A 22,404-nucleotide genomic window follows, 5' to 3' on the forward strand; every position below is an offset into this window, starting at 1 on the left:
CGTCCTACAGCCTATTATCTCAAAGCATCTACTAATTTCTAGTCGCAATCATTTTTCCAACTTCCAGGCAAAGGGGCCTGCATACTAAAACTTTGGGACACGTGTGTTTCCAAGAGGCAGACATGATAGTCCTTCCTTTGTTTTGGTTGAATGCAGCAGGTGCATGTTATCCAAGGTACGCACCTCAGTCTTTAATTTTTGAGCATGAGAAATATCTAGGTCGCTCCAATAAAATGTCACACAGTGTTTAATTTTTAAAAGTCTCTACATCTTTAGAAGATTAAGTACAAAGGGTGCATGGTACACTGACCTTCCCATTCTCGCATTGCCAAACCCCACAACAGTGTGATTAAGTAACATGTTAATTAGGGAACTAGCAGTTTGGCATAATTTATTACATTAGGATGGATGACAAAATTATTATTATTTTTTTATTTAAAATAAAAAATGTTTGCCAGCATTGAATTGGACCAAGCAAGCAAAGCCCTACATTTTACAGAACATTTTCACACAAAGCACCTCAAAATCCAGAGGATGTGTATGTATATGTGAACTAGCTACATTTCAAACACATTTTTGGTGCACCAGGCAAGCCTGGCCCTTGCCTTTGGCACTGAGGCTCACCTTTCCCCAAGAAACCTTTGAAAACATATATAGCGCCTCCTGTTATTTCATTTTTCCATCCAGCCAGTCCTTATAGATTCTGAGTCATCTGTTACTCAGGGGTGACTGTCTTCCGCGCAGTCCTGAAGCCCGATGTACATGACTGGTTCCTCTTGTAAGAGCTCACACCTTTACAAAGCAGAGGACCAGTATTCCTGCTGTTCCAGTACCACATTTATTGAGCTTGTGCCTGGTATAAGTGATAAACTCCATACAGCTGGACTTCGGCTTGCGTCCAGGGACATGGGGCTCTTTTAATAGGCATTGTTGGCCTTTGGCAGGTACCATGTGGCACATGCTTTGTGGACAGTACACAATGCTTGCAATCCAATTCTTTGTTCACTGGAAACCACTCCAGATCATTTTTAGCCTGGCTGATGTCCAGTTTCTTTAAGCACATCATGAGTTAAGCAGTGTGGTTTCTGAATCTCATTACCCGCTTCGTCTTTTTCTTAGTTGCCACGATGCACATCGTGTTGCAGTAATCCATTAGGGACAGACCCGGGATCTTGGTGAATTTGATCCTGTGCTCGATCTGGAGGAACAAGAGACATCTTCCCGATATTTATTTAGGAGTTATTTTCACAACAGTGCACAGTGTATATGCTCCACACAACCATTCCCAAGCATTTGTGCTTGTTAAAGGGCTCTGCATAAGCAGAACCGCTGCCACAAGGAGTTCTCTCAAAGGAGTTGGCATGTTTTGAAACCAGCTCCTTCTAATTACCTGCTGGCAGAGATAAATAAAACAGGCGGAGGGAGGGAACGTTCATTGCTTTCCTTTCTTTTCGGCAATTACAAACAGATCAGTGTAGTTCCCCTTCTGCCAATCCTATCATTAAACTTAATTAGTTTTAATAAGTTGCTAACACTTTTAGAGCACTGGAGACTACAAGTACTGTGACAGGTTAATGCTGGGAGCTACTGCAAGCGATGAAAACATGGATCTTTGTTCCTTTGCAAGATCTACTCCTGCATAATAGCCTGCTCATACGTGAAGTTAAAGGGACCACTTGTCAAAACAGAAATAATCCAGTTCTCTTTATGCACTACTACTTAGCCAACAACAGGGACACATGGATATCTCTATGAGGAATCAGATTTGAGGGTTTTTTGAATATGGTTCATGTTAGACCTGACATACTTGACGCAGTATTCCCCATACTTTTTGTCGTCACTTCTGATTTGCTGAATTCATTTCTGTTGGCATTAGGACTCAGTGTACTTTACCACTGCTAACCAGTGCAAAAGTGCTTGTGCTCTGTCGTTCAAACATGACAATTGGCCTACATCTAATTGGTACATTTAATTTGCTTGTAAGTCCTTGGTAAATTGTACTTTATTTATCCAGGACCTGCAAATGAAATGCTAATAGAGGGCTTGTATCACTTATTGTGCCACCTACTGAAGTTGCCTTTTAAAACATCTCAAGCCTGCCGCTGCAGTCTGTGTGTGCAGTTTTAAACTGCCACTTCAACCTGGCAAAATAAACTTTTGCCAGTCCTAAATGTGAAAAACTCCTGGCATTAGGACTCTGTGCACTTTACCACAGCTAGTCAGTGCCAAAGTACTTATGCTCTCTCTTTCAAACATGGTAAAAATGGCCTACATCGAATTGGTACATTTAATTTGCTTGTAAGTCCCCGGTAAATGTTACTTTATTTACCTAGGTCCTGTAAATTAAATGTTACTAGTGGGCTTGTATCACTTATTGTGCCACCTACTGGAGTTGTCTTTTAAAACATCTCAGGCCTGCCGCTGCAGCCAGTGTGTGCAGTTTTAAACTGCCACTTCAACCTCGCAAAATAAACTTTTGCCAGTCCTAAATGTTCCTTTTTAGTACTTAGAGGTCACCACTAACGTAGGCCCTAAAGGCTCATTCAGGAGGGTGAACTGTATTTAAAAAACAGCACATGTGTACTTATTAATTTCCTAGTGAAAAACTCCTGGATTAGTTTTGCTGTCCAATTGACTAACACTCGGTTACCTTATTACATTTAATAAGTGATATTTTTGATTGGGAACAGATAGAGATAGGCTGTATACATTCAAATAAATAGTAATTTAAATTCATCTTAAATGGTAAAGCCTTATTTCAAGTCACAATCCTACAAATGACACTTTTTAGAAGGTTCTAAAGTACACAAAAAGTGATAGATGGAATGCTTGAAATACTCTCAGCACTGATAATTACCCAGTCCAATATTATTTTGCACACCATGCTACCTCAGTTTGGATCAAGTTATACGCAAATCAGTCTTGACCCTGGCTCCAATGGAACAGTCCAGTCTGAACTGCCAAGCCAGGTCCTTCCTGAACTGGAATACAAGCAAGTGGGTAGTAATAGTTAGGCCTGCGCTTCCATAGAAAGAGCATTTTTTTGTTTGCTAATAACTGTAGTACCGTGTGACAAATCTTCACAATTCCATGTACAAATTTCAGTGATCTGTCAAGCAGGGGGCGAGAAAAAAGGCGGTCCCAAAAACCAAATTTTTACTTGCCTTTTACATAGACTTTTTTTAAAAAGGTTTAAGGCAAAAGGGTTGAATGGAATAACATCAGATTTACCAGGAAGCTAGATTATCTTGGTCCAAAAAGCTGTCTTTTTTTTTTTATTTGGTGTAAATCCAGTCAGTAGTTTGGGAGAAATATAGGTTATAGATATCTGGACTGTTGGGCCAAAATTTCAAAATTCAGGCCATTTGATTGGCTGAGTGCCTTTTTCACAGCAAGGGCTATGATTGGCTGGCTGCAACATGAAAACAAATGCTGCGGCAGCCATTACAGTACTCTGTCCTGGAATAGTTTTTTTTTTTTTTAAATGTAAGGAGTTAGCCTAGGTATACCCAGCCCCTATAGCACTTGTGGGGCAGGGTCCCAGACGATGTCAAGGCATTGCGAAGGTAAAAAAAAAAACTTGACAAAAGTACTTTTCCTTCTACCTCAAATTGGTGAGCCGACACTGTGAACCAAATGCAACATTGACTTTAACGCAACTGTTGCATGGTGCCTCAGGACCCTGTTGCTGACCTCGACAGTCATGTTGTACCTTAAGGGCTTAACACACTTGTGCTGTTAACCACAGACAGAGCAGTACTGAATCATGGTGTGCCCTTCTGTCAAGGAGCAGTGCTACAGGCATGCCAACCAGACTAAGCACATCATCAGCTGCTAATCAAACACTGACCGCAAGTCTCAAAATTACTTGCAGCCGATCTAAAACCAGATGCACAGCTAAGCATCCATCATGCATACACTAAGACTTTTAACTAGTGTTCAAACAGAACTTTCTGACTTTATCTTGCTAGCCAAACACAGCAAGTGTGCAACACCACTAAGGTGCCAAGCTCTGCATTGACAGTTTAGTATGTGAGAATCAGTTCCCTCTCCTAACATGTAAAACTCAGATTGTCCCTGTTTGTGTGTGTTGCTCACCATTCCAGTATTTTCGATATTTCAGCATTTTACACTCACACTTCCCTTCTAGATTAAGTCCTGACTGCTCATTATTGCTACCGACAGCCAAAGCCTATGAAGGAGGGTCTTGGGATTTAATAAGCTTGCGGTAGTGTCTGGTCCTTGAAGCTCAGGAGACAAAAGGAAATCCTTGATATAAGGACTTGCCAACCGCCCCCCACCCACTCCCCTCTGAGTTCCCTAGGCTCCACAGCACTGCCAAGTCTGCCAAGGTCTTAGCTGGAAGGCAGATATTAATTCAGTGAAGCGTTGGGAAATTAATTAAGGTGACTTGCAAAGCAGAAGTAACAGAGATAAGATGGTGTACACAATCCACAACATTTTTAATGAGTGAAGGGGAGGTCTATGTCAACCATTTTGCATTAGGTTGTGGTGAATAAACCATGGAAAGGATCAATCAAAGATGGGCCAACCAAGTCTGAAGAGGAGGCTACAACTTGGCATCTATTAGCAATGTACTCCTGTATTCTGTGGTGGATCGGAGTATCATGGGCACACGTGTGAAGTAACTGAAATTATAGCAATCAAGTATGTTTTTGAGGGATGCCATGTTTGTATTGGAGGATTGACGATTGGCTCTGTACTTGTGGTTTCTTCATGAGATAGCGCTGATGACCGAGAAGGATGCTAGTTCCCGGGTAATGTTCGGACGATGGCTCAGTAACTGTGTGTTTCCTTCTGACAAATATGATGTCCTGGAAATCATGGGCTACAATCCAGACAAGGCAGCAAAACCATTCCATCCATCTGATGTAGAATGAGTACCAAAAATTGGGTAATGTTAATATCTGTTATTACAGAGCTTAGGATGGTGAAAGGACAACATTTTCGACATATATTAAAAACAGAATTATATTTACGATTTACATGTAGTGCAAAGAGAGATCCAAAAAAATGCGGTTTCAGGAATCCTCGAAGCCACGGGTTTCAGATGAGGGGAGGAGTGTGTTGTGGCCATTAATTCAGTGGTCAACAGAAGCGGAACCAGAAAGCCTTATTTTCAAAATTGGAAGTCATCCCTATAAGCCAAAAAAGCACGTTCCAAGAGCCTTTCCAAACTTTTGTTTTCTGGTACGTTTTTGAATTCTTCACACACCAAGTAGATGCGCCTGCCTTTGTACCGCACTTATGTGCCATGAAGTGGCATCGATGAATAGTGCCCCTTCTAGAAAAAAATAAAAGTAAAAACATGACATGGTCAGTAATAGCTTCCAGGCCAGGTTTGCGCAAAAAGAAAGAGGATTGTATTAGTAATAAGGTATCATTTAGGAAAGGCGAGTGAAAAGACCTCGTTAGCTAAACAAAATTCAAACCTTCCCCAAAGCAGTCAGTTGGCATTTGTGGATACAATACATAAACCCACAATAAACAATTATTTAGCTCAAAACAGCTGAGACGGTGTGTCTGCTGATCACTGCAAACAGGAGCATTCAGAATATCAATGTTCGCTCCCACTAGTCACCAAATCTTCCTATCCTGATTAATCACCCCTTTCATGGATGCTCCTTAAAAAGGATTTATTAACAGCCCTTTTCAGCGAATTTTGAAATGCGATTTTCAAAGATTATGTGTAGCTATTCCATTTTGAAATGCAGAGCATGTAATCGTGTTGGCAGTGTGCTCGTTCTGTGCAGAAAACATACAAAGCATTTAAAAAAAAACTGAAGGCAGTGTGTTTTTTTTTTTTCTTTTTAGATAAAAAATAATACCTGCACTCCCCTTAACAGAGGCGGAAGCCAGTGAGAGAGCAGTTAATGTCTAGGCTGCTATCTGTCCAGGGGAATGGCCCGAGACAGGCTTGTGAAGGCGGCGCGGCAGGGAGAGGGTGCGGAGAGCGGCTGCGCCGTCTCATTAATCTTGCATGTCAGCGTGGAGCTGCAGCCTGTCAGCCCACATCACGTCAGCAGGGGCGCGTGGCTGCCGTCGGCCGGGTACGCCCGGCGCGTGCACTTCACGCGCACATATAGCGCTCCGACTTTCGATGGGCAAGGTGCAATGGGGCTTTCTCGTCGCATTTCACTGCTGCCCCACGACTGCCAACAAAACCTATCCTGCCGCACGCGAAATGATCGATGGAAACACCTTAAAGTGCCCAGTAAACGACGAGGTCAAGATGGAGCTCGGATAACAATCATCAAAGAGGCAATGGGAGGCGAGCCCGCCAAGAGGCGGATGAGCAAGCCCAGGCTCACGCAGCGGGCCTCGGGCCTCCGTCTGCCGTGCTCATGATCGGAGCAGGCCAGAGGGCCTGGTACCAGTGTCGACAGTGGCCCCGCCCCAGTTAGGGAAGGGGGGCGGTGTGGAGCCCGCCCTCGCCAAGGTAGCCGCCGACCCCCCCCCCCCCCCGCCCCCCGCTCTTAGGGTGGTTTTATGGGCCAGAGGCATTGATAACAGGAGAGAAGGTCAAAGTCAGTGATACTCCAAATAGAGGCTTGGGACGTCCATGAGGACCCCTGGAAGTTACTTAGAAGCAGTGCTTAATTTGTGCTTGTTGTTTCCGGTGCTGACCACCGGCACTTATTTCTGAGGGCCGGGGTTTATTCTTCTGCCTCAAGCATTTGCTGAGAGCAAAAGACACATGGGAAAGACGAAGGAAGGGAAAAACAAAAAGTGTCACAAAGGGAGAAAGTAGAAAGCTGCAAAAGTGATCTGAAGGGGCAGGGAGGGGCCGTAAATGGATTGAAGAGGCCAGAGATGGCTTCAGGATTACGCTGCCTCAGTATTCCGTGTTCACACATTTAGTTGCAGAAGCCGTGTTTAAGAGGAGGTCTTTCGGCACAGCACCTTTTTTATTTACAAATTAAGCACTGGTTAGAAGGGTTATGTGATGGGGCTAAAATATGTGTGCTAGCCACGTGCCTGTACTCCGGTTATACACAGGGCACCACTGGGCTGGGCCCTATAACAATCATGAGACAGCATTCAATTCTAGGGTAGCTAGCTCCGATTCGAATGTCGAGGGATGCTTCAGACGAGCTTCTTCCTCTGCACAAGCCAGTGAAAATAGGGCCAAACCTATGTGGCTACTCAGTACACTCCCTAACAAAGAATACTAGGAGCAGCGATGCCACTGGTAGTTTATCTCTAACCGCAGTTCGTGTGCACATCATTTTCGGTCATTGTGAATCCTTAATTACAGGGGCAGGACCACAGCAGTGACAGAAGTATTGTGCTAGTATACCTCTAGTTCTTCAAGACAACTCTGTCCTTCATTGACAACCAATGACTGTAGACACTGCAATAAAGGTTTTGACAGTACACCATTCCTGGTGCATTAGTGTCATCAATGTTTTAGAAAGCACAAAAAGCAACCCATTTTAGGCGACATTATTTAAGACTGCATTTTCTAACGCCTAACAGTCAAAGAACAGTTGGGGGTATGAAAAGAAGTATCAGGAGTGCATAAATACATCAGAAGATCGTGAAAGTGGTACTGCGCCAAAATGGACCAATTGGAGCTTCTTGTACAGTAAGATTTCAAAAGGGGCGTGAATGATTCAATTAAAAGTCAGAGACCTAAATGCATAGTAAAGGAATTTGCCTTCATAAAGCACTTCCAGCCTTACATTACTAATGCTCTTCTGTCGCTGGTTAAAAAAAAAAAAAAAAAAAAAGGACAAAGCCAATAGGCCTAGCATTGACTGCATAACCTATTGGCTTTGCCAATGTTCGTTTTCTTTTTCTGTAAACCTTTGTTTAAAGATGGCTCCCTGTACATGCGCACTACTGCACCAGTGGAGGTTTCTTATTGAGGGCGGGGGAGCGTCCCCTCCCTCTGCCCACTGTGAACCATGCAGAAAAAAATACAATGGCAATGAAAATATTTTCTTCCCATTATATTTTTACAGGTGCAGTTTGCACGACAGCAGCACTAGCCCAGAGGCCAGAGACATGCTGGGCATGTCCTTTGCAGCTTGTTGGCAGCAAAGGACTCGAGCAGGGTGCAATGATCGCTCCAAAGTGTGCATGTCTTTGGCTGGCTGTTTTGCGCCGGCTAAAGTGACATGCGCACTATGAAGCTCTCCATCCAGCTGTCTTAAGACAGATGGGTTGAGACCAAGCACAGGCCTCCAAGACCTGAAGGAGCATTCAGCCAGCCCTCTCCATCCAATCCAGGCGCATTTCTCATGCTGGTTAACAGCATGAGGGTGGCGTCTGGACTGGTTAGGAGAGCTCTTCATGCATCGGAGAACAAAAAGAACACAGACGGGGATGCACAGCCCATGGGTAAGTACCATTTTATTTTATTTGATATGTGTAATGCATGCAATGGTAGTAGTTGTGTTTTATTTTATAGCCTAGTATTATGTTTTTAGTTGGGCTTTTGGAGGGAGTGGGTATTTTATTTTGGGGCAGTTGGAGGGAGGGGTGGTTTACTTTGGAGTTCTGGAGAGAGGGGGATTTTTATTTTGTTTTTTGAGAAGTGGTGGGGCACTTCACACGCCCCACCACTTTCAAAGGGTACCCAGCTGCACCTGAACTGCACACTCACTGCTGGTCACATCTGAATGGGTTTTGTAATAAAGTTTTACAAAAGCCATTCCAAGATGGCCACCTGTGCATCCACACTTACCGTCCTGCAATGTCAGCCATCTTTGAAAGGTAAAGTGTATATCAAAAAACTTTCAACTATAGCAGCACCAGAGTGTGCTGGCATTTGAAGTGACACACAGGTGACATTCTTTAAAGGGTTTTAAAGACCATTCAAGGTTGGGCACTGCTTGTAAGGGATAATGCTCACCGTGCAACAAGGGACTGGTAATAGCATGTGGGAAGTTCCTAGGCTCACAGATGAATATGTATGTATTCTTTAAGGAAGTTTTATTTTTTAAAGGAAAGTCTTGGCATAATCTATACCAGTGGTTCCCAACCTTTTGACTCCCGAGGAACCCCACTGAATCACACTTGGAAGCCGGGGACCCCCAAGCAATTTGTACAATTTAAATTTCAAGAATTAAAAAAGTAATTCGCAAAAAATACTCAAACAACAACACACCAAACAAATACTCAAATTACTAAAGATATAATTATTTTATTTTGAAAATATGCAAAAAATTGAAAAAATGTAATGGGAAGGTCGACACTGCATCTCGATGACTAACTTTTCAATGTTTGGTTTTATTTAGGGAAGCAGAATCCTCAGGTCAGATTCTACATTTCCTAAGCCATTTGTTTCTATTTTTAGACACATAAGATCTGAGAAGCTTTTTCACATATAGATGTGGTGGGGAAAGGAAGTAAAACCATAAAAGCCTCTCTTCTCTCCATAACCTATCACATGTAATTAATTTGTTTTATAGCACCTCTCATACCAGTGAAGGGTGTCGGAGCGCTTTACAGTGGACTACAAAGTGTAGGATTCACATGTCATCTATACTGGTAGGCATTTTCTAAGAGTGTTTGGTTTGGAGACATGCAAACTCAGGATTCAGAACATAACACAGTGGTTAGCATTGACTTTAATAATAATAATGTATGTCTATGCAAGCAAATATTTTTTACAAGCATTAGGACAATGAAAGACTGGGTAAAAACATAACTTTCTAATTTCTGCCATGCAGGTTGCATGCAGCTCTTTGACCGCAGTTCATAGCTCACTGTGCTACATTACGATTGTAATTTATGAAATGCACAGTGACAAAACAATCTCTGTCACAAAAGCAGTAACCCACTGTGCTATGCATATAAAATACTGTTCTTTACATGATATACATTCCTTGCAGCAGGCATGTTAACCCTCTGCGCTACCTTAGATGATTCAAAACTGCCACTAGTCAAAACTCCCATTTCTCTCCTGCAAGAACATTAATCACATGAGTTATCCTGCCGCTTTTATTTTTTGCGTGAAAGCTGGCGGATGAATTTGCAGTGCTTTTTAAACTGCTGCATAAATAAAGTAATGAATAGAAAAACACGCACGTGTTTCTGAGAGGCCCCAGCTGGAGAAGTGTCTTCCTGCCAGCTCAGGGCTGCGGACCCCCTGGGCATGTGTCACGGACCCCTGGGGGTCCGCAGACCACAGGTTGGGAACCACTGATCTATACCTTAAAAAGGGATACCCTTAAAACATTACTAAGCTCTCCAAAGATCAAATTCACTTTCCTACTAAGACAAAGTATTCACAAATTAAACAATGAACAAACCTTTAACGTTGCACAAGAAAACAATAGACAGACCCCATTTACAGCACACCCTGTTTTGAAAACAAGGCCCCAGTTTAAGACTGCTTCTTTGATGCTATAATAATGGTTTTAAGTGCTATCCAAATACCCAGAACATAACATTTCAATACTCACTCTAAAATGTGTTCCACCAACCACAAATAAGTGGGTGACAAAAGTAATACTGTATCTGGAAAAAACATTTAGTGCAATCAAAATTCATGAAAAATAAATTAGCTGAAAAGATTATAGGCCTTTCAGTTTTGATAAGTGATTTTTTTCCTTCATAATTTTGGCATACCTCAATGCCCCTTCTGATTTATATCCTCCCAAGACAGATTGACGCCTTAGGGTTTTGAAGTTTATCACCGTACTGAACATTTAGTGCATCTTAGAGTATTTGCATATGTCAGAGCGCTCCAGTTTATTAACATTACATGGTGTTGTGAACTTAAAACACTATGTAAAATTATGGAATCCTGAAAAAGCGGTAACAAAGCCATAGGCCAAAGACTCTGGCTTAATCTTAGATAAATTACCTACAATTTCTAAATTTATAAAACACTAGCCAGAAACTCAACAATGATAGTATCCCAGATCGGTTCCACTGTGGTACTTGGTTCAACTCATGATAGTATGCATTCAGCTACCAAGGTTGACTTGTTTCTTTTACAGAACTTGCACATTAAAATGTTTACTTTTACACACCGCACCTGTTGAAGCACTCTGCATGGTAGGTGTAATGCTATCTGTAGTTAACCAACTCCACTTTGACTCAATTTTGGTGCTGAGCTTAGATTCACACACAGTCACATTGGTGGCACAGGTATTTTTCAATGCACAGCTTGTGCAACGTGTTTTCGCTCTTTCTCACCGAGGACTGACACCATAACATGGGGGAGTAGAAATGATAAGATGTACCAGGCTGAGAATGTTTATGATAAAGAAGGGAACAGCTCGGTTTTGAAAAAAACAGCTTGAGCGTTGGCTAGTCTCTAGCGTGTTCTTTTCAACACTGACCTGGTACGGCCAGCGTTTCAACAACTTACTCAATGGGAGGGGAGGTTTCTAGAATTCTCATCTCCAGTTTGTTTAAAGAATATAAAGGGAGGAAGCTTGACAACCGGTACTAGAAGGAACTCATTCTGAGGGGAGACGTCTTGCTCAGAAGATAATCCCATTGCCGCGGTTGCCAGGGTTCCACGACCTGAAGTTGGTAGATGAAGGGATGATGTCAGTGTCAAGCCCCATGGTGATGCATTTTCAATTCTTATTTTTAGTTTTGCGTTGTGCATGCATGAATACGTATTCATTTAAAATTATTATTATATATATATATATATATATATATATATATATATAGCCATTGTTGAAATATTGCATCTTCTTTGTTTCTGTGATCATTATTCTACTGCTGTGATCATTTTTAGAAATTGCACTTGTGTTGCTGCATTTGAAATAAACGCTCACCTTATTTTTTCTGTGCTTGAAACTTGGGAAGTGCTTTAATAAATTCATATTCCTTACTCAGACTAAGAGTGCTGCATTCTTTGCATTCCATTTACTTCCTTTTCCTCTCGGTCTGAAGTAGAGCAGAACAGTGGGCCTGCAGGAATTTGCATGGAGGTACTGTATACCGCCTGTCCAACCCATGTCACATTAGAAATTATCTCATACTTTGACAACACGAATGAAAGAAACTATAATTCCCTGGTGCTTTGTCTACCCCCACTTAAAATGTCCACCCTTACTGAAATCCCATCAATAGTAAATATTCTTCACTGGTGAAAAGCGGTATCGAGAACGAAAGAAAAAGAATCTTTGAAGATAGAAAAAAACTAGGAGAAAGTCCTACTGTTTTATGGGGGGTGCTTGGGTTCTTAACTCAGCCATGCCATTACCAGCAAATAGTGGCTAGTCCATCCGCGAATAGTGTGGCTATATTCTGAACAGACAGTTAAAAAAATTACCATTTTAAATATCAAAAAATGCCTGCATAACTGTGTTGCTCGACTTCTCTCAGGGTTGTGGGGCAACTGAATATTCTCACTTTTTCCACCACTGCCCAGGGACCACCCCAAAGGATTGTAATTAAATGGCCACATATAATGGGCTCAAAGAAGAGTTGTGGACACATTACCAATGTGTTGGACAATTAACAGCTATTAATGACTTCACTAGGTGGGCAATAAGGCTATTAGAACATAACTGTCAGCGACAGCATCCTGCTGTAATAGTTCCCATTCCATAAAGTATCAAGAACCTTAAAACATTTCGGCTCAGCCTTTTCTATACTCTCTCACATGGTCTAACTTGTTAGGAGTCACAGCAAAGCTCCGCCTTAAGTATGTCTTACAAGACACTAGCAGGGCGGAAAGGCTCTCCCATAGGCACGAGCACAGTAACTGGTTCCCCTCTGCTCCCTTACTCTCTGAAATCATCAAGTGTAAAAAGAGGCAGATTCTGAGCCCCCGGACCACGGCAGAACATAAGGAAAGTCAGAAAGCACGCTGAATTGAGTGTTATCGACCTCGGTGGCATGAACATCTACTAATGAATAGCCTCTCTGCAGTTGGTGTGCACAGTAAGCAGCCCACATGTGGGGAATGGTTAGCCCCAGTTCCCCAGATAGTCTCAGACATGCTGCCTGTGTCTGCTGTAGCATTTCACAAAACTTAAAACGGAGGCAAATAACAGTGATTAATACTAGGATTCTAAGGCTTCTTGTGGGCTGAACCACCCTCACAGTTCCGCAGAATGCACTATTATAGCACCAACTGCGCTTTGCAACAGACAATAGTAAATGATGCGAAATAGTGGCTATTGAGCTCCGAACAGGTAAAGAGGAAGAAAATAAACTATGTCTATGTAGACAATTACTAGTGTCGATTCTGATTACAGATAAAATCAATTAAACGAAACTAAGTGAAGTGCTATAAGAGTTTATTGTATTTATCAATCTGGAGTAGATCGCATTTCCCTTGCTGCACAGGAACCATAGCTAACTGTAGTGTTTTATTTTGCAACAGTAATACAATCTTGCATTTACCTAGCACAAGAAGGATACTTTGGCCGCTGGGCAAGTCATAAATCCATGTTTTATTGCATTATTCATTTGCTTTGCACTAAGTGCAGCACAAAGACGCACAGGTCCCGGCCCAAACAGCTTACTGCGACCAACTACAGCTGAACCCAAGACTTTGAATCCTGGTCACTGGAGCACAATTGCCCCGTTTTACTGCTTGAAATTAAATTGTAATCACCTCGAAATGGTTTTCCAAAGCTGCTTGCTTTCTAATAATACAGGAAAGATTTAAAAGGGAAATAGTTTCCCGCACCGCATGCCAAGTTTGAGGTCTCCTGGCCCCAGAGTAGTATTAACGAATCTGGCATGTGATGGAGCGCTTTGTTTCAATTCTGAAGTTGTAACCAGAATTACGGCTAAAAGATCTTCGCCTGTTCTTTTGTCTACACGGCCATGTGACTCGTCGAAGTTGTTTTGGTTTTTTTAAACAGAAAACAGATACCTTTGCGCAGCTTTCAAAAACGTCGTAAAACATAAGCCGATTTTAGAGACACTGAATATTAAAATCACACGGGTCTCCATAGCATTTAGGCTGGAGGAAAAGAAACGAATACGGCCGCACAGACCCCCTGTAATCACTGATGGCCAGGGCTACAGGAATTAACAACGCTCTCAGGAAGACCAACTGTGGTGTAATTCCTGTTTCCCCAACCCAGGATTTACAAGGACCCACGGTAATTCTGGTTTTTGAGTAAATATGGGGGGTATTCAGTGGCACGGGTTCATAAACAGTTACCGGGAAGCCCCGAACGATATTCTTTGCCAATCTTTGGAGTGGGGTAACGCTGAATGGAATGCAAAATTCGCATTAATTAGTGGTTTTATAGCGCTGTTCACTGGACTCCTAAAAGGACCAGGTATAGCCTATGAGAAACCAGAGTCTTTTCCAGTCTGAAAACTACACTAGTTACAGTTGGTTTTGAGACTCATGTCTCCCCTCCTACAGTCCTTGGGAAATAATGCTGAAAGCGACAACAATAAAACCCAGTTGCCCACAGTTTCCCCCATTAACTTGCTTTCACCTGAGCTTGGGTTGTGTATTCAACCAATAGCTACTGTTTTGGGGAGATTGTTTTACTATGTGGTCCAGGAAAGCACGGGTGTTTGTAACCATTAAATCCATCAAAATATCCCTGATCCATAAAAGGCCAGTGGTGTACAGCCATCTAAGCGCCTGTTAAGGCATCAAATCAATCATGAACATGGACTATATGGAGTACAGAATTGTGCTCCATAATGTGGCAAATGTTTTGCTAGTAGTACTTTACTATTTTGTAATCTCTACAAGTTAATGCTGTTTGGGCAACAATGTCACCTCATTAGTACCAGTTTAACAACAAAAAACAGAAAACTGAAAGATGACCAGTTAACATTCACAAAAGGCCTTCCACTGTGCGCAAACACATCGCCACGTTTGTAGTAACTTTTGGTCCATCTGAGCTAGAAAGCTAGAAACAAGTTTTTTGCTAAAATCAGCAAATTATGGCTCAGCTGGCAAATCTGGCGAATCCATATTTATGCGAAAACAGCCTCGGCCACATAATTGCATAATTTCAGTACTCCTGACTAATATGCAATTAGAGCTTTCCGCTAGATGAGGGCAGAATGCTCTGATAAACATTTTTTTTTTTAAGAGACACTTGAATGTTGGTGCAGATGGCCTTCAGACACTCTCAGCCACACCCGTCTTCTACAGAGCCAATAAAATAACAGTATTATATTTTAATGCAAAGTTGTGGAATGGAATGTGCAGGAGAGCCGTTATGCTCCCTGTTGGCCACTAACAAGCAGTAAGACTCTCCTGAACATTGCATAACACTATGAGCACGGTCGAGCCATGTCTCTGTAGCTGACAAGCCCGCTATACATTACTCCTAGCCAGTACCTGGGCTGCGTTTCAAAGCAGATTCCAAAGCAGCATTAGGCAACATTTGGCTAAAGCACCCCCCCCAGAGCGGGGGGGTGTGGCCCGTTAGGGGTCGGGGCCTCCGATGCCTAGCACTCACCTTGAGCGCACCAGAGGTGCGCAGGGGCCGGCCAGACTTCCGCTCCCAGGCCTCGCGAGGCCTGGGGGTGGAAGTACCCCTCGGGGCTGGATGTCGGGTCCGCGTCGGACCGTGACCGGATCAGCCGCCGCAATCTGGTGGGGGGGGTTAAGAGCCCCCCCCCCCCCCCCCCCCAAGAAGGCCTAGTCCTTCTTACCTTTTGCGGCGGCGGGATCCGCACAGAGGCCCGTGTTTGAGGTTCCCGCGTCCGGTCTCTTCTGTGTTTCGGGTTCTTCACCGTCGGCCGGTGGCTGGCCGTGTATCGGCTTGTAAGTATCTTGCGCCGCGTGGGGCTAGCCGCTTTTTGTTTAATTTAGCGACAGTGTTATTACGCTCGGCGTAGCAGGGGCAGTGCGGAGCAGACGTATTTATTTCAGGACTCCGGGGGCACTAGCTATGGCAGCGCGTAGCTAGCAGGCGCAATTGGTTTCAGGACCCCGGGGGCACCAATTATCATTCGGGGCAGCACGTAACAGGTGCAATTATAAAGGCTTACCCTTTCACAAGGCGGCATTTTGTTGCCGTACCCTCGAGGGGACAAAAGTTATTCAGGCACCAGATTGCTTGGTTTCCGGTCGTGGTGGCATACTCCCTGGTGACATACAGCGCGTTGCAAACGCACGCTGGTTATATGTTTTGGTTTACTTTTCGCAACCATGTTATTATGCACATGTTTTGAATCGCTTGTCTAATATTGCTACATTTTGCCAATGTCGCTTTGATTATTGTTCTTGTTTTAAAACACTTGTATAGATCTAGTTTTTGATGTACATTCACTTTCTGCCTTAAAGTCTTGTTCTTTTTATATCGCTCTTGGGGTAATGCTGTGATTTGTGGGGTTCCATTTCGCAGGTCAGCTGGGGAATTTTTCAACTTTTTTCGTTATATTTCAACTTAATCCCCTCAAGCCCAGGGTTATCAGACAAGGAAAGGAATGTTGGTGTAAAAGCTGTGGTTACATCTGGGGGGCTTTCAATTTTTTCTTTTTAGCATTGAGTTTGGATTTTTCTCGGGCTGTGGTAACTCCTGCCTGGGTAAGTCTATCTTGAGCTGACACAGGGTTTCAGCAATAAGAGAGGGTGGCCCTGTGTTTGCATTAATTGCTTGGCTGGTCATCGCTGGGTTAGGATTTGAGACTTGTTACCCTTGATTCACTAGTTACCTGTGTTGTATTCATTTTGTTGCAGGATCATCAATAACACAATAAAAAATAAAAAAAATAGGTATTTTCTTGCCATTTTCAGAATAAAGGGGTTTCTTGCATTTACATTTGATCATGCCCCCTAAGAAGGCGAGCGCCTCAAAAATAAATGGGAAGGACCCAGAATTATCCCAGTTGCTGAAATAAGTCCTAGAAAAATTGGGGAGAGAGGAGGCAGGTGAGGTCTTGGGGTCACCCGTTCGGGATGTTGGTGGGGATAGGAGCATTCGCCCTAAGCGTTCCCATGTAGCGCCAAGTGCTGCTTTTCCCCCAGTCAAGCGTAAGAGGAATGGTAAACCGCCAGCTCCGGCCTCCTCCACGCAGACCCCTAATGCAGTAGCCAGCCCCCCCCAGTTTATATTGACCTACCAGAACCTCCTGCCCTAGTCGCAGCCCCTTCCCCCGTGACCCAGGGTGTTGCGGTAAACACATGTGCATCACCAGTTCCGGGGTTAGAAGGGGTCCTAGCAGATATCCGGAAATCCTTGGCCTCCTTGGCACCCACATCACAGTCAGGGGCCCCACCCGCCCCCTTACCAGGGGTAGCGTTGCCCGCAGCAGTAACTGCAGCGCTGCCTGTACCCCCCCCCGCTCCTAAGGCCCTCGAGCATCAGGCACAGGTGCAGAACCCATCCAGGCAAACATTACTTGAAGTATCCAGGTTGTTAGCCAGTATTAATGCACCACCTAACAACTCGCCCCCACCTACAACCCCGTGGGGGGGCAGATGATTCTTTGCAGAACACACTAAAATAAATAAAACGCCAGGTGGATGCACTATCGGCTGCACATACATCAAATCCGCAGGCATCTGTTCACAGCCAGAGTGTCAACCTGACACCGGGCACTGTTATCACCTCACCCTCCATAGTTCCATGCATCAACAACAAGGTCCCTGGGAGGCAGCCCTTTCGGCCACAGGCGCCTGGTGAGAGGAAGGGCTCTTGCTGGGCATTCAACAGGAAGGTGTGTTCACGCCCCGCAGGTTCCTGCAAGTTCAGGCATAACTGTACCTTTTGCGGGCACCCTTCCCACCCCGAATCTAAGTGTATCAAAAAATCTAAAGAGAGGGGCAGAGAACCAGGTAAGCCAGCAATTGACCACTCTCTGCCTTCCCCCATTAGATGAAACACATTGCTTCCATGGTTACAGGCTTACCCAGCCTTAGATTCCGCAAAGTTACTTCTTTTCATGGGTTTTCCTATGGTTTCAGGATCCCCGCCGCAAATGTCGCACCAGTAAATCACTGTAAGAATCAGCATCACAGAACTCTTATGTAGTGGCCAGGAATCTGGCAAAAGAGCGGGCCCTGGGCAGGTTAGCGGGCTCCTTTGAAAGACCACCTTTACCAGGCTTTGTGTGTTCCCCTTTGGGTGTGGTGCCCAAGAGGGAACCCGGGCAGGTCAGGCTGATTCACAATTTGTCTGCCCCCCGGGGGTCATCGGTTAACGATGCCATTGATCCCCAGCTTTGCTCGGTCCGCTATGCATCAGTTGACAACGCATTGGAAAAGGTAAGGGCGCTGGCCCAAGGGGCCCTGTTAGCAAAGACCGACATTGAGTCAGCTTTCTGTCTTCTTCCTGTCCACCCCGACGATTATCATCTTTTGGGTTTTCAAGTCCACGGGGAATACTTTTATGATAAATGCATGCCCATGTGTTGTAGTATATCATGTAGTTATTTTGAGCAATTCAGCACTTTTCTCCAGTGGGCTTTCTCACTTCGCACTGGTCACCGCGATGTCATTCATTATTTGGATGATTTCCTAAAACTGGGCGCCCCGGGGTCTGACAAATGCGGGTGGGCTCTCCGGGCATTGATTGCAATGTTTGAGGAATTCGGGGTCCCTTTGGCCCCCGTGAAAACGGCTGATCCCACTACGTGCATCACTTTCCTGGGGATTGAAATTGATTAGGTGGCCGGGGAGTGTCGCTTACCTCATGAGAAGTTGTTGGCTTTCAAGGAATCCATTCATGTAATGTTATCGCAGAAGAAAGTTACCCTCCACCAGCTCCAGGTGCTGATAGGCCAACTAAATTTTGCACTGAGAATCATCCCTATGGCCCGCCCCTTTTCTACATCTATCGCTCGTTCAATGTCCGGGCTGTCTGAAAAGCATCACCACACCGGCTATCTGTGGAGGTTAGGGGAGACCTAAGGTTGTGGGATCTTTTTCTGCAAGCAGGGATGTGGAAATCCTATAGCCCGAAGCCGGGACATCTTGTTTGGGGTCAAGGGCAACAAGTTTTTATGTTTACTTAGTCCTTGGGACAAGTAGGCCCAACCCCCTGCAGCACAAACCCTTTGGTTGCTTGTTTACAGAGAGTGGAATTCTCTGCAGTTGAGGTAATGTGTTTCCAAAAGATAATGCTGTTCGAACTTGTATATATGGTTCATTATTTGAAAGCCTTCATTATTAGGGTGAGTGCTGTAAATAAATGTTTTAAGGTCACACTTCACTACTGACGTTGGTTCCAGTACAAAAAAAAATAAAACGTGTACACACATGTTTGAAAAGTTTAGGCTAAGAGGCTAAGTATAATGCTCCCAGAATGCTCTCTGATTATATGCAAATGAAGTGTCATTTAGTAAAATGTGTTGATGCATGCTAGTATTTCCCAAAAATATTTCTAATGGAAAATCAGTGTAACCATTTTCAACACGATTATGGGAAGCATGAAAATAAACAAACACTGACAAAGCCAACTGATCTGACATATTTTTATAAGTCTTTTAGTTTCATCAATGCGTGTCTTGTTTTGACATGGCTTTTGTAACACTTTATTCTTGTGGGAGCTACCAGGCCCTCAACATTGTAACAAACATTGGCAAAACCCCCCCAAAAAGTTTTTGAACTCTTAAAGCACACGTTGCCACCAGCGGCATAACAAAGGCCCCGCAGCCGCCCTCCAGGGGGCCCCTCCAGCACAGCACCTGCCCTGAGTGAGTCTGGAGAGGGGGCTCCTCCATGTTCTTTGCAAAGGGGCACCCTCCAGTTTTGTTACGTCACTGATTGCCACTGTAGTTCCTGACACTGAACAAAACTACTTTGTGTGGCAATATGCTCCTTGTGGAAGAGCAGAATGCGATCGCTCACAGTTAAGCCAGCCGAAAGAGAGAGAAATAGAAGTTTAATAAAAACAAAATGTCTTTGTTAACACCAGACCTAATTAGGGACCAAGACCCACATGTAGGTAGCTTTTTGCATGTCGCAAACAGCGACTTTCGCTGTTTGCGACATGCAAAAAGCACATTGCGATACACAAACCCAGTTTTGCGATTCAGTAACCTGGTTACCGAATCACAAAACGGGTTTGCGACTCGCAATTGGTAAGGGGTATTCCCTTCCTAATTGCAACTCGCAGTGCAATGTAGGATTGTTTTGTGACCGCGAACGCGGGCGCAAACCAATCGCAGTTTGCACCCATTTCAAATGGGTGCTAACACTTTCGCAAAAGGGAAGGGATCCCCATGGGACCCCTTCCCCATTGTGAATGTCACTGTAAACATGTTTTCAGAGCAGGCAGTGGTCCTGTGGACCACTGCCTGCTCTGAAAAAATTAAACAAAAACGTTTCATTTTTCGTTTTTGTTATGCATCTCGTTTTCCTTTAAGGAAAACGGGCTGCATTACAAAAAACAAACAAAAAAAACTGCTTTATTGAAAAGCAGTCACAGACATGGTGGTCTGCTGTCTCCAGCAGGCCACCATTCGCGAGGAGGTCGCAAATTGCGACCCACCTCATGATTATTCATGAGGTGGGCATTTGCGAAGCCCTTGCGAATCACAGATGGTGTCAAGGACACCATCCTACATTCGGATTTGCGACTCGCAATTTGCAGGTCACAAATCTGAACCTACCTACATGTGGCCCCAAATTCTTAAAGAAAGTCACAAAAGTGCACCCATGGTATATGTCGTACCCCTATAAAATATTTGTAAACTGTATTTTAGCATGGGTAAATACGATGTGTAGATTTGCTCATGTGAAAATCTATTGAGCATTTGCAAGTTCATTTTCCCTCCAGCCACTTTCTTCCCAACCCTGGAAGAAGTTCTAATTCTGCCATTGTCAGGAGTAAATGTCCAACCTTTCTTATTATGGGAAAATATTAGAGAGAAGCTGGTAAAAATCTTTAAAACATGCAGGTTAGTAGGTTTGCAGACTCAAAGGCATTCCAGCCCTGAAACTATTGCTTACTGCTTCCTCCAGCCCCAGTATGCAGATCTGCAGAAAGGTGGCAAAATAAGGAAATTGCTACAGTAGCGATTGAAACTCCAAGTATTCAAGCCCTACTATGGTGGTAGCCCTGGCATAATCAGAGAGGCTATTAATTGCTGCCATAATTTGTCGCCACACTACATGGCACCAAAGGGACAAGTAGATCTTTTTACAGGACAAGTAGATTTGAGAAGCAACCTGTCCCCTGGACAAGTTAATAAATTCCACACCCCTGTGCAAGATTTCAATGGTGCTGTCATTTGGCCCGAGAAGGCAATCTCCAGCCCAACGCTGGCCTTGTACACTGATTCGGCTGGTAGCATAGGTTTTGGAGCAATATTGGGCCCCCAGTGGTGCAGAGCTGACTGGCCCGAAGATTGGGTATGCAAGGGTTGGACCAAGAACATAGCCTTTTTGGAACTATTCCCTATTGTTGTAGCGGTAAATACCTGCGCGGAGGTATTGAAGAATAGGGAGGTAATCTTTTGGTCTGACAACATGGCGCTAGTAGAAGTCATTAACCGCCAAGGGGCTTCATGCCCGCTGGTCCTACGCCTGTTAAAGCACCTGATTTTGACTTGCTTGCAACACAACATTACTTTCAGGGCTGAGCATGTGCCTGGGGTTCATAACAACGCAGCTGATGCTCTGTCTCGCTCATTAATGCAGGAATTTCTGCAGTATCACCCCCAGGCGATGGAGAAGATGTCGGAGTTCCCAGAGTCTCTGTGGAGAATTGGTGCCCCACCCTCCCCGATTTAGTAGCAACGTCTCTAGCACCTCGCACTAAAAAAGCCTACGAGAACGATTTCTATCATTACAGACGGTTCTTACAGTCGCAGCATATTTCCGAACTATTCACTGAGTTTGCGGTTTGCGCTTTCCTGCATTTAAAACTCCTGGGGCGCCCGGTGTCGTGTGCAAAGGCTTATTCGGCGGCGATACGTTTTTTCGCAAAAATCAGAAAACTTGAGGCACCTTTGAATACTTTTATTATAAAACGGGCCATAGCAGGTTGGGCCAGGGTGGCTCACGTTAAAGCAGATACTAGGCGCCCCGTTACCGCACCCCTGCTTGAGACCATCCTGGGCGCACTTCCAGCCATCTGCTCGTCCCCCACTGAAGCAGCCTTATTCTCTGCAGTTTTCGCTGTGGCTTTTTACGGGGCCTTCCGAATCACTGAATTGGTGGGCTTATCCAAGGGCGACCATGCAGGTGGGTTACAGTGGGGAGACGTTACTATCGCCTCAGGGTTCCTTTCTATAGTCTTGCGCAAATCAAAAACGGATCAGCTTCAGAAGGGGGCGCGCATCACACTCAGGGCTGCGCCCGGATCACTGATACGCCCAGTATTGCTGACAAATAATTAACTCGAGGTCCGCCCTCAGGCTGGCTCGTCCGCTTTGTTCATACACCTTAACGGGGACTGCCTATCGCGATATCAATTCTTGGTGATTTTCAAGTTGGCCCTGAAGGCAATAGGGGTGGAGCAAATAGGTTACTCCTACCATTCATTTAGAATAATGGCAGCCACACTAGCGGCAGGAGCT

The 22,404-nt window shown here is 44.3% G+C and overlaps 1 protein-coding gene across 5 annotated transcripts in view; it reads right to left on the minus strand.

Moving 5' to 3' along the window:
• The window catches only part of MAD1L1 (mitotic arrest deficient 1 like 1), a 1,860,878-nt gene that overhangs the window by 1,153,337 nt on the left and 685,137 nt on the right, over positions 1 to 22,404 (minus strand). The window contains exon 1 of one of the 5 annotated variants that reach the window (XM_069209934.1): positions 15,589 to 15,744. The exons of 3 other annotated variants lie outside the window; for them this stretch is intronic. The gene's annotated coding sequence lies outside the window, so the exon portion shown is untranslated. Of the gene's footprint in view, positions 1 to 15,392; positions 15,521 to 15,588; positions 15,745 to 22,404 lie in introns of those variants that run through there. One more of the 5 variants, XM_069209932.1, reaches the window with a different exon arrangement.

This window comes from Pleurodeles waltl, chromosome 10, assembly GCF_031143425.1.
Source record: "Pleurodeles waltl isolate 20211129_DDA chromosome 10, aPleWal1.hap1.20221129, whole genome shotgun sequence".
In the NCBI taxonomy this organism is placed as follows: domain Eukaryota; kingdom Metazoa; phylum Chordata; class Amphibia; order Caudata; family Salamandridae; genus Pleurodeles; species Pleurodeles waltl.